General features: G+C 62.4%; 1 non-coding gene across 1 annotated transcript; it reads right to left on the reverse strand.

The window, feature by feature from the left end:
- Positions 1–6,037: 6,037 nt before the first annotated feature.
- Positions 6,038–6,156, reverse strand: LOC131866075 (5S ribosomal RNA). The gene has a single exon (XR_009364707.1). It is a non-coding gene; the product is annotated as a 5S ribosomal RNA (ribosomal RNA).
- Positions 6,157–9,064: the final 2,908 nt, after the last annotated feature.

The raw sequence follows: 9,064 nt of genomic DNA on the forward strand, positions 1-9,064 counted from the left end.
GGTGGGCACCTTGGTGCGCACAACTTGCCTGGGCTGCGCATCAGGAAGGGCTCAAGATGGCACCCGCGTTCCGTTTTTTTCACTATCTTTCAGAACGGAAATTTTAAAATATCGTTTTTTTTTGCCTTTTCTGGAAATTAGTGAAGGCAGCGCATCAAAGGTGCGCAACGCTGGTGCGAACCTGGGAGCGCTCCGATGTGTGCTCCAAGGTGCGGCGTGCACGAAGTCGGAGCCCGGTTTGCCTCGGGTGCGCCCTGGTGGGCACCATGGTGCGCACCAAGGAGCGCTCCGAAGTGTGCTCCAAGGTGCGGCCTGCACGAAGTCGGAGCCCGGTTTGCCCCGGGTGTGCACCTCGGGTGGGCACCTTGGTGCGCATGCCTTGCCTGGGCTGCGCACCAGGGCGGGCTCAAGATGGCACCCGCGTTCCTTTTTTTTCACTATCTTTCAAAACGGAAATTTTAAAATCTCATTTTTTTTTGCCTTTTTCTGGAAATTAGTGAAGGCAGCGCATCAAAGGTGCGCACCTCGCTGCCCACCACGGTGCGCAACGCCGGTGGGCACCCGGGAGTGCTTCGAAGTGTGCTCCAAGGTGCTGCGTGCACGTTGTCGGAGCCCGGTTTGCCCCGGGTGCGCACCTCGCGTGCACCTTCGTCGGGGTGGGCACCTTGGCTTGGTTTGCCCCGGCTGCGCTCCGAAGCGGGGTTATTGGAGCGCCGCCTCTTTTTTTGTCGGAGCGTTTGGTGGGGTTTCTCGCATTGGCTCTTCCGAGGCCCGGTTGCCACCCTGGCGCGCACGAAGTCGGAAGTAGGGTTAATTGCCCGGGTGCGCACCTTTGCCAGGGTGGCACCTTACCTGGGCTGCGCACCAGGGCGGGCTCAAGATGGCACGCGCGTTCCGTTTTTTTCACTATCTTTCAAAACGGAAATTTTAAAATCTCCTTTTTTTTTTGCCTTTTCTGGAAATTAGTGAAGGCAGCGCATCAAAGGTGCGCACCTCGCTGCCCACCTTGGTGTGCTCTGAGGTGCGCACCCGGGAGCGCTACGAAGTGTGCTCCAAGGTGCGGCGTGCACGTTGTCGGAGCCCGGTTTGCCCCGGGTGCGCACCTCGCCTGCACCTTGGCCGGGGTGGGCACCTTGGCTGGGTTTGCCCAGGGTGCGCTCCGAAGCGGGGTTACTGGAGCGCCCCCTCTTTTTTTGTCAGAGAGTTTGGTGGGGTTTCTCGCATTGGCTCTTCCCAGGCCCGGTTGTTGGGTGCGCTCCCACCCTGGCGCGCGCGAAGTTGGAAGTTGGGTTAATTGCCCGGGCGCGCACCTTCGCCAGGGTGGGCACCTTGGTGCGCAAACCTTGGCTGGGCTGCGCACCAGGGCGGGCTCAAGATGGCACCAGCATTCCCTTTTTCTCACTATCTTTCAAAACGGAAATTTTAAAATCTCGTTTTTTTTTTGCCTTTTATGGAAATTAGTGAAGGCATCGCATCAAAGGTGCGCACCTCGCTGCCCACCTTGGTGTGCTCCGAGGTGCCCACCACGGTGCGCAACGCCGGTGCGAACCCGGGAGCGCCCCGATGTGTGCTCCAAGGTGCGGCGTGCACGAAGTCGGACCCCGGTTTGCCCCGGGTGCGCACCTCGCGTGCACCTTGGTGCGCACACCTTGGCTGGGTTGCGCGGCCTGGTGGGCACCATGGTGCGCACCAAGGAGCGCTCCGAAGTGTGCTCCAAGGTGCGGCGTGCACGAAGTCGGAGCCCGGTTTGCCCCGGGTGCGCACCTTCGCCGCGGTGGGCACCATGGCGTGCACGAAGTCGGAGCCCGGTTTGCCCCGGGTGCGCACCTCGCGTGCACCTTCGCCGGGGTGGGCACCTCGGCTGGGTTGCGCGCCCTGGTGCGCACCAAGGAGCGCTCTGAAGTGTGCTCCAAGGTGCGGCGTGCACGAAGTCGGAGCCCGGTTTGCCCCGGGTGTGCACCTCGCGTGCACCTTCGCTGCGGTGGGCACCTTGGCTGGGTTGCGCGCCTTGGTGGGCACCATGCAGTGCACGAAGTCGGAGCCCGGTTTGCCCCGGGCGCGCACCTCCGCCAGGGTGGGCACCTTGGTGCGCACAACTTGCCTGGGCTGCGCACCAGGAAGGGCTCAAGATGGCACCCGCGTTCCGTTTTTTTCACTATCTTTCAGAACGGAAATTTTAAAATATCGTTTTTTTTTGCCTTTTCTGGAAATTAGTGAAGGCAGCGCATCAAAGGTGCGCAACGCTGGTGCGAACCTGGGAGCGCTCCGATGTGTGCTCCAAGGTGCGGCGTGCACGAAGTCGGACCCCGGTTTGCCCCGGGTGCGCACCTCGCGTGCACCTTGGTGCGCACACCTTGGCTGGGTTGCGCGCCCTGGTGGGCACCATGGTGCGCACCAAGGAGCGCTCCGAAGTGTGCTCCAAGGTGCGGCGTGCACGAAGTCGGAGCCCGGTTTGCCCCGGGTGCGCACCTCGCGTGCACCTTCGCCGCGGTGGGCACCATGGCGTGCACGAAGTCGGAGCCCGGTTTGCCCCGGGTGCGCACCTCGCGTGCACCTTCGCCGGGGTGGGCACCTTAGTGTGCAGACCTTGGCTGGGTTGCGCGCCCTGGTGGGCACCATGGTGCGCACCAAGGAGCGCTCCGAAGTGTGCTCCAAGGTGCGGCCTGCACGAAGTCGGAGCCCGGTTTGCCCCGGGTGTGCACCTCGGGTGGGCACCTTGGTGCGCATGCCTTGCCTGGGCTGCGCACCAGGGCGGGCTCAAGATGGCACCCGCGTTCCTTTTTTTTCACTATCTTTCAAAACGGAAATTTTAAAATCTCATTTTTTTTTGCCTTTTTCTGGAAATTAGTGAAGGCAGCGCATCAAAGGTGCGCACCTCGCTGCCCACCACGGTGCGCAACGCCGGTGGGCACCCGGGAGTGCTTCGAAGTGTGCTCCAAGGTGCTGCGTGCACGTTGTCGGAGCCCGGTTTGCCCCGGGTGCGCACCTCGCGTGCACCTTCGTCGGGGTGGGCACCTTGGCTGGGTTTGCCCCGGCTGCGCTCCGAAGCGGGGTTATTGGAGCGCCGCCTCTTTTTTTGTCGGAGCGTTTGGTGGGGTTTCTCGCATTGGCTCTTCCGAGGCCCGGTTGCCACCCTGGCGCGCACGAAGTCGGAAGTAGGGTTAATTGCCCGGGTGCGCACCTTTGCCAGGGTGGGCACCTTACCTGGGCTGCGCACCAGGGCGGGCTCAAGATGGCACGCGCGTTCCGTTTTTTTCACTATCTTTCAAAACGGAAATTTTAAAATCTCCTTTTTTTTTTGCCTTTTCTGGAAATTAGTGAAGGCAGCGCATCAAAGGTGCGCACCTCGCTGCCCACCTTGGTGTGCTCTGAGGTGCGCACCCGGGAGCGCTACGAAGTGTGCTCCAAGGTGCGGCGTGCACGTTGTCGGAGCCCGGTTTGCCCCGGGTGCGCACCTCGCCTGCACCTTGGCCGGGGTGGGCACCTTGGCTGGGTTTGCCCAGGGTGCGCTCCGAAGCGGGGTTACTGGAGCGCCCCCTCTTTTTTTGTCAGAGCGTTTGGTGGGGTTTCTCGCATTGGCTCTTCCCAGGCCCGGTTGTTGGGTGCGCTCCCACCCTGGCGCGCGCGAAGTTGGAAGTTGGGTTAATTGCCCGGGCGCGCACCTTCGCCAGGGTGGGCACCTTGGTGCGCACACCTTGGCTGGGCTGCGCACCAGGGCGGGCTCAAGATGGCACCAGCATTCCCTTTTTCTCACTATCTTTCAAAACGGAAATTTTAAAATCTCGTTTTTTTTTTGCCTTTTATGGAAATTAGTGAAGGCATCGCATCAAAGGTGCGCACCTCGCTGCCCACCTTGGTGTGCTCCGAGGTGCCCACCACGGTGCGCAACGCCGGTGCGAACCCGGGAGCGCCCCGATGTGTGCTCCAAGGTGCGGCGTGCACGAAGTCGGACCCCGGTTTGCCCCGGGTGCGCACCTCGCGTGCACCTTGGTGCGCACACCTTGGCTGGGTTGCGCGGCCTGGTGGGCACCATGGTGCGCACCAAGGAGCGCTCCGAAGTGTGCTCCAAGGTGCGGCGTGCACGAAGTCGGAGCCCGGTTTGCCCCGGGTACGCACCTCGCGTGCACCTTCGCCGGGGTGGGCACCTCGGCTGGGTTGCGCGCCCTGGTGCGCACCAAGGAGCGCTCCGAAGTGTGCTCCAAGGTGCGGCGTGCACGAAGTCGGAGCCCGGTTTGCCCCGGGTGCGCACCTTCGCCGCGGTGCGCACCATGGCGTGCACGAAGTCGGAGCCCGGTTTGCCCCGGGTGCGCACCTCGCGTGCACCTTCGGCGGGGTTGCGCGCCCTGGTGGGCACCATGGTGCGCACCAAGGAGCGCTCCGAAGTGTGCTCCAAGGTGCGGCGTGCACGAAGTCGGAGCCCGGTTTGCCCCGGGTGCGCACCTCGCGTGCACCTTCGGCGGGGTTGCGCGCCCTGGTGGGCACCATGGTGCGCACCAAGGAGCGCTCCGAAGTGTGCTCCAAGGTGCGGCGTGCACGAAGTCGGAGCCCGGTTTGCCCCGGGTGCGCACCTCGCGTGCACCTTCGCCGCGGTGGGCACCATGGCGTGCACGAAGTCGGAGCCCGGTTTGCCCCGGGTGCGCACCTCGCGTGCACCTTCGCCGGGGTGGGCACCTCGGCTGAGTTGCGCGCCCTGGTGCGCACCAAGGAGCGCTCCGAAGTGTGCTCCAAGGTGCGGCGTGCACGAAGTCGGAGCCCGGTTTGCCCCGGGTGCGCACCTCGCGTGCACCTTCGCCAGGGTGGGCACCTCGGTGCGCACACCTTCTCAATGTTTTCTTGCCTTTTCTGGAAATTGGTGAAGGCAGCGCATCAAAGGTGCGCACCTCGGTGTGCTCCGAGGTGCGAACCCGAGAGCGCTCCGAGGTGCCCACGAAGTCGAAAGTCGGGTTAATTGCATTGTTTTCCCCGGGTGCGCTCCGAGGTGCGCAACATCGGCGCGCACCAAGGAGGGCTCCGAAGTGTGCTCCAAGGTGCGCACGATGGCGTGCACCTCTGGTGCGCACGATTCGGAGCTCGGTTTGACCGGGGTGCGCACACCTTGGCTGGGTTGCGCACCTTTTGTGCGCTCCAAGGTGCGCACGAAGTCGGAGCTCGGTTTGCCCCAGGTGCGCACCTTCGCCAGGGTGCGCACCTTGATGCGCACGCCTTGGCTGGGCTGCGCACCTTGGTGGGCGCCATGGTGCGCACCTTTCGTGCGCTCCAAGGTGCGCACGAAGTCGGAGCTCGGTTTGCCCCGGGTGCGCACCTTGGTGGGCGCCATGGTGCACTCCGAGGTGCCCAAGATTGGTGCGCACCAAGGAGCGCTCCGAAGTGCGCTCCAAGGTGCGCGCGAAGTCGAAAGTTGGGTTAATTGTCCGGTTTGCCTCGGGTGCGCACCTTGCGTGCACCTTCGCCAGGGTGGGCGCCTTGGTGCGCACACCTTGGCTGGGCTGCGCACACCTTGGCACCCGCGTTTCCTTCATTTTAAATTTTTTTTTTTTACAATCTCTCAAGTGGGAAATTCTATAATCTCAACTTTTTTTGCCTTTTCAGGAAACTTTTGAATGGAGCGCATCATTGGTGCGCTCCGAAGTGTGCTCCAAAGCTCTCTCCAGCTGCGTGCACCTGCCCCGGCCGCGCACCCGGCCCCGCCCAGCTTCGCTCACCTGTCCCGGGCGTCTGGTGCGGAACCTTAGAGTAAGAAACATCACCGTGCACCTTGGCCAACGTGCGCGACTCGACCGAGCGCGCACTGGCCGAGGTGCACACCGATTTCACCTGGGTGCGCGCGCAGCACCTCGGGCGCACCGGGGTGCGCGCACAACGCCCGGGTTGCACCGTGGCCTGTGTGCTCGGGGCGCCTCGGGTGCGCGCTCGGTGTCGCCCCCGCGCGCGCGGTAGTGCGGGCAGCGCACCCCGGCCCGGCCCGGCCCCGACGAGAACGCAAACGGGCAAAAGGTTTATTCAAATAGCATTGCGACGCCCGGCGAAAAACTAAAAAAGGGTGCAACACCGGGACTTCCCGGGAGGTCACCCATCCCAGTACTACTCCGGCCCAAGCGCGCTTAACTGCAGAGTTCTGATGGGATCCGGTGCACTAACGCTGGTATGATCGCACCCGTTATGAGCTTGTCGCAGTGTGTACTTAGCAAACCGCGACCCACGTGCGAATCCACCCCGGCCACCCACCCCCGTCGAGGTGCACACCCTCCCTCGCGAAGTGCGCCCCGTTCGCCAAGTGTGAGCCCTGCCCGGGTGCGCGCACCTTGCTAGGGCGTCGGGTGTGCACCCGGCCCGGCCTACGTGCGTGCACCTGGAGGGGGCGTCGTGTGCGTGCAGTGTCCCGTCTGCAACGCGGTGCCCACACACCACCTCGGGCGCAACGACCTGCGCTCACATGTGGGCCGAGTGCACCTTGGTGCATGTTCGGGGCGCCTCGGGTGCACGCTCGATCTTGCCCCGGTGCACCAAGGCGCTCGGTTTGCCCCGGGTGCGCACTTGGTGCAAGGTGGGCACCCAAAATAGGGATCAAGCACCAAAACACAAGTTTCGGGATGCAAAATGGGACCCAAGGACCACAAATGCGTTCCAAGACCCATGATGGGTCCACGAGAACAAAAATGTGTTCCGAGACTTAATAAACAAATATTGGGTTTTAGGAGAAGAAACATGCTCTGATGCCCAAAACGAGAATCGACCCCGAAAAGGCCACAGGCCAAAAGTGGGATGCGAGACAAAAAAAAATGGGACCCGAGGACCAAAATTGGGTTCCCAGGTCGAAGACAGGGCAACCGGACAAGAAACGACCTCTAAGGCTCGAAATGAGTCCCGACGACTAAAACTTGACAAGAAGCACCCATCAGGCACCCAACTCGACACCCATGGGATGCCGACCCACCCGGGCTTCCACCTAGCACACCTTGGCACCCACCCACCCTCGCACCCAACCTCGCACCCAACTTAGCACCTTTGAACCCACATTGGCACTCACCCTGACCCTGGCACCTTGGAACCCACATTGGCACTCACCTTGACCCTGGCACCCACCTTTGCACTCACCTTGGGACCCACCCTGGCTCCCACCTCGGCACCCACCCAGACACCCACCTTGGTTCCTTGGCACCCACCTTGGATCCTTGGCACCCACCCCGACACCCACCTTGGCACGCAACTTGGCTACTTGCCACCCACCTTGGCTCCTTGACGCCCACCCCGACAACCACCCCGTGACCTACCCTGGCTAGGGTTGGTGCACACCCACCCTGGTGCCCACCTTGGCACCCACCCTATGACCCACCTTGGCACGCACCTTAGTACCCACCCCGTTACCCACCCTAGGACCCACCCCGTGACCCACCTTGGCCAGGGTGGGTGCCTTGGTGCGCACAACTTGCCTGGGCTGCACACCAGGGCGGGCTCAAGATGGCACCCGCGTTCCGTTTTTTTCACTATCTTTCAAAACGGAAATTTTAAAATCTCATTTTTTTCTTTTTTTTGCCTTTTCTGGAAATTAGTGAAGGCAGCGCATCAAAGGTGCGCAATGCTGGTGCGAACCCGGGAGCGCTCCGATGTGTGCTCCAAGGTGCGGCGTGCACGAAGTCCGAGCCCGGTTTGCCCCGGGTGCGCACCTCGCGTGCACCTTCGCCGGGGTGAGCACCTTGGCTGGGTTGCGCGCCCTGGTGCGTACCAAGGAGCGCTCTGAAGTGTGCTCCAAGGTGCGGCGTGCACGAAGTCGGAGCCCGGTTTGCCCCGGGTGTGCACCTCGGGTGCGCACCTCGCGTGCACCTTCGCTGCGGTGGGCACCTTGGCTGGGTTGCGCGCCTTGGTGGGCACCATGCAGTGCACGAAGTCGGAGCCCGGTTTGCCCCGGGCGCGCACCTCCGCCAGGGTGGGCACCTTGGTGCGCACAACTTGCCTGGGCTGCGCATCAGGAAGGGCTCAAGATGGCACCCGCGTTCCGTTTTTTTCACTATCTTTCAGAACGGAAATTTTAAAATATCGTTTTTTTTTGCCTTTTCTGGAAATTAGTGAAGGCAGCGCATCAAAGGTGCGCAACGCTGGTGCGAACCTGGGAGCGCTCCGATGTGTGCTCCAAGGTGCGGCGTGCACGAAGTCGGAGCCCGGTTTGCCTCGGGTGCGCCCTGGTGGGCACCATGGTGCGCACCAAGGAGCGCTCCGAAGTGTGCTCCAAGGTGCGGCCTGCACGAAGTCGGAGCCCGGTTTGCCCCGGGTGTGCACCTCGGGTGGGCACCTTGGTGCGCATGCCTTGCCTGGGCTGCGCACCAGGGCGGGCTCAAGATGGCACCCGCGTTCCTTTTTTTTCACTATCTTTCAAAACGGAAATTTTAAAATCTCATTTTTTTTTGCCTTTTTCTGGAAATTAGTGAAGGCAGCGCATCAAAGGTGCGCACCTCGCTGCCCACCACGGTGCGCAACGCCGGTGGGCACCCGGGAGTGCTTCGAAGTGTGCTCCAAGGTGCTGCGTGCACGTTGTCGGAGCCCGGTTTGCCCCGGGTGCGCACCTCGCGTGCACCTTCGTCGGGGTGGGCACCTTGGCTTGGTTTGCCCCGGCTGCGCTCCGAAGCGGGGTTATTGGAGCGCCGCCTCTTTTTTTGTCGGAGCGTTTGGTGGGGTTTCTCGCATTGGCTCTTCCGAGGCCCGGTTGCCACCCTGGCGCGCACGAAGTCGGAAGTAGGGTTAATTGCCCGGGTGCGCACCTTTGCCAGGGTGGCACCTTACCTGGGCTGCGCACCAGGGCGGGCTCAAGATGGCACGCGCGTTCCGTTTTTTTCACTATCTTTCAAAACGGAAATTTTAAAATCTCCTTTTTTTTTTGCCTTTTCTGGAAATTAGTGAAGGCAGCGCATCAAAGGTGCGCACCTCGCTGCCCACCTTGGTGTGCTCTGAGGTGCGCACCCGGGAGCGCTACGAAGTGTGCTCCAAGGTGCGGCGTGCACGTTGTCGGAGCCCGGTTTGCCCCGGGTGCGCACCTCGCCTGCACCTTGGCCGGGGTGGGCACCTTGGCTGG

This window comes from Cryptomeria japonica, unplaced genomic scaffold, assembly GCF_030272615.1.
Source record: "Cryptomeria japonica unplaced genomic scaffold, Sugi_1.0 HiC_scaffold_129, whole genome shotgun sequence".
Lineage (NCBI taxonomy): Eukaryota > Viridiplantae > Streptophyta > Pinopsida > Cupressales > Cupressaceae > Cryptomeria > Cryptomeria japonica.